Source organism: Atta colombica, unplaced genomic scaffold (assembly GCF_001594045.1).
Source record: "Atta colombica isolate Treedump-2 unplaced genomic scaffold, Acol1.0 scaffold164, whole genome shotgun sequence".
In the NCBI taxonomy this organism is placed as follows: Eukaryota; Metazoa; Arthropoda; class Insecta; order Hymenoptera; family Formicidae; genus Atta; species Atta colombica.
The window spans coordinates 780,918-783,505 of NW_017259255.1; the positions used below are offsets into that span (position 1 = coordinate 780,918).

General features: G+C 28.5%; 1 protein-coding gene across 1 annotated transcript in view; it reads left to right on the forward strand.

Annotated features, from left to right (window-relative positions):
• Positions 1 to 2,079: 2,079 nt before the first annotated feature.
• LOC108686127 (zinc finger matrin-type protein 5) overlaps positions 2,080 to 2,588 on the forward strand; it is a 2,110-nt gene continuing 1,601 nt past the window's right edge. The window contains exon 1 of the mRNA XM_018191234.1: positions 2,080 to 2,093. The gene's annotated coding sequence lies outside the window, so the exon portion shown is untranslated. The remainder of the gene's footprint in view (positions 2,094 to 2,588) is intronic.

The window sequence follows — 2,588 nt, forward strand, 5'->3', positions numbered from 1 at the left end:
TATATATATATATACACAGAAGTTATAGTTGCTTGAAAAAGTCTTGTCAAGATAACGCGCGAGTCTGGTTTTTTAATAATATAATTTTGAGTTTACTTGCTCAAATCCTTCTTATACCAAAGTTAAAATTCTGCTATAATTTTTTATAGTTTTCTTCTTTAATGTAATATAGCCAATTTTTCCCAAATATCGACAGCTACCTCCAACTTTGTTGCAATCTAGTCCATTTTTCATATAAATTAACGTATCAATGTATCCTTGAAATGAGAATTTATTTTATCAGGCCTAAAAAGATTCACTTGTGTATGCTATCAATCACTTCTTATATGTGATCGTAGCAACGATCGATCAATAAGCAATTCAAGGTGCATAATACGAAGCAGCGAAGCAGCAACTACTCAAATAATTGTTTATTCTTCAATGCTAGCTTTATTCGTCCACAAAGCAGGGTACTGCGAATTTATTATTTTCACATTCGTCCACGTGTTTTTCTACTTTACATTTGTAATTTATACCGATATTTATACCAATTTTGCTGACGATGCTGACGAATTACGTATTAAATAATATTGCGCGACATTCCTGTATTATACGTTTAACGCTGACTATGAGCAATAATTACACGTATTTATTGTAACAAAATTCCGCAAATTTAGTCATTGTACAAGTAAATATAAGTAAATGTATCGCGATAATATTGAAATTTCCTCAAAATATAATGTACTATTTTATGCGATATTCTTGCGCGATTAATATTGATTGCAATGGTACGTGCAGCTATTGTTCAATAGCAAGCATATAAAAACAGATATAATCGAACAGCATGTCTGAATTCCCGATATCCAATATTTGATTTCAATTCCCGATTCCTGTATCCTATATCCTGTGTCCTATATCCGGTATCATTAACTTTTAGCTTTTAAGATCAAATCTCGAACTTGCGATAGCAACCAATTTCCCGCAAAAATTCTCGTGGATATTTCCGATTTACATTCTCGTAGTTCATCCACGATTTTTTATTTACCAATTTCAAATTTATAAACAAATATTGTCTTGAATCACGCGATTACGCAATACCTATAGGTTATCTATTGTCGCTTGTAGAAAATTAAAGCGAAGCTTTGGTATCGTCGAAAATGATCTATCATCGAGTAACGTCGTCTAGTTTATGTCAGAGTGAATATTGTGAATGAAGAATATTTATTGTATTGAATTAATGTATAGAAAGAGGAACATTGCGACGGATAATAGACATTCTTGTCGATACGTTACTTTACCACGTATGAATAGTTTAGCGGTGCACAAGAACAAGTTGTGGTAAAATATATTGTAAGAATATAATAAAACGATCGTACCGCACTAAAACGGACGGTACATTACAATGTAATCCGTTTATTTAAAATACATACCTACTAAATGTACGAATTGAAATCTAAATATCAGGAAACTCAATCAATTGAACTTAATCCAAATTCGATAACGTAATAACGAATATAGCCATTTGCCAAAGATCTCATTACAATGTCCAATAATGACTTATGTAATAACAATAATTTATCTTTCTTTTATTACAAAAATATAATTGCTAGTAGCTTTATTTTAGTAATCACTAACTAATAATAACATGTATAACAATACATTCAACAAGATAATTGTTACATATCACATATGTTGTATATTACGTTTATATTGTTGTGTGTGAAATTGATATGTTACTGTTTGTTGGTGTTTACTGAGTTGTGTTTAATGTTATATAATTAATTAATTTGTTTACCAACACGAATTAAAAAAAATTGTTCAATGTCAATTTGGATTTTTTGATAGATATATAAATTTTTTTTTATTAAAATCACAATTGATGATGTTCTTAATTTTTCCAAAAATGTTATTTATAAAAATAGTTAATATAAATTTAATTTATATTAGCAAATAAAATTTTCATGTAATATTAAATAATTAAATTAAGGTTTTTAACTTTAAATGCATGGAAAAAAATGCATTTTTCTTACCTGATGTGTATTTGAAAATAAGTTGCGATTAGTATAACATTCTCATTGTTAGATGTCGTTATGGTAGTATCTTGGATGTCTTCAGTAAGTACAGATTGTTATCTTGTGTCTACAATGTTAGAAATTGCATCCAGACTTTGAAGAAAGAATTAACGAATTACATTTAAATAATTCAATCACATCACCAATGTGATTATAATCAATTTTTTCTTCATCCAAGATTTCAGACTGGTTTCTATAGCATCGTGGACGCAAAGCTTTATAGGCGAGCTGTTCTTTTTCACTCATGAGCGTTCAAATATATATATTATAATACCACTGCAGTATTAAATTCTAAATTATACGGATCTTGTAGGAGTTCTGTTTCGTCGTTCTATAAAAATTATATAAAAATTTTTAGAAAATCAATAAAAAAATTATAAAAATTAAATAAAATAATTTATACTTTTTCACCCTAACCTAGGGTTTCTACGTTCCTTATCTTTCTGCTGCAAAATATTGCCAAAATAAATATTTTATTTATACTTATATACTAAATCTTCCTAGTATTATAATGCGCATGCCTGAAAAAAGCGGCTT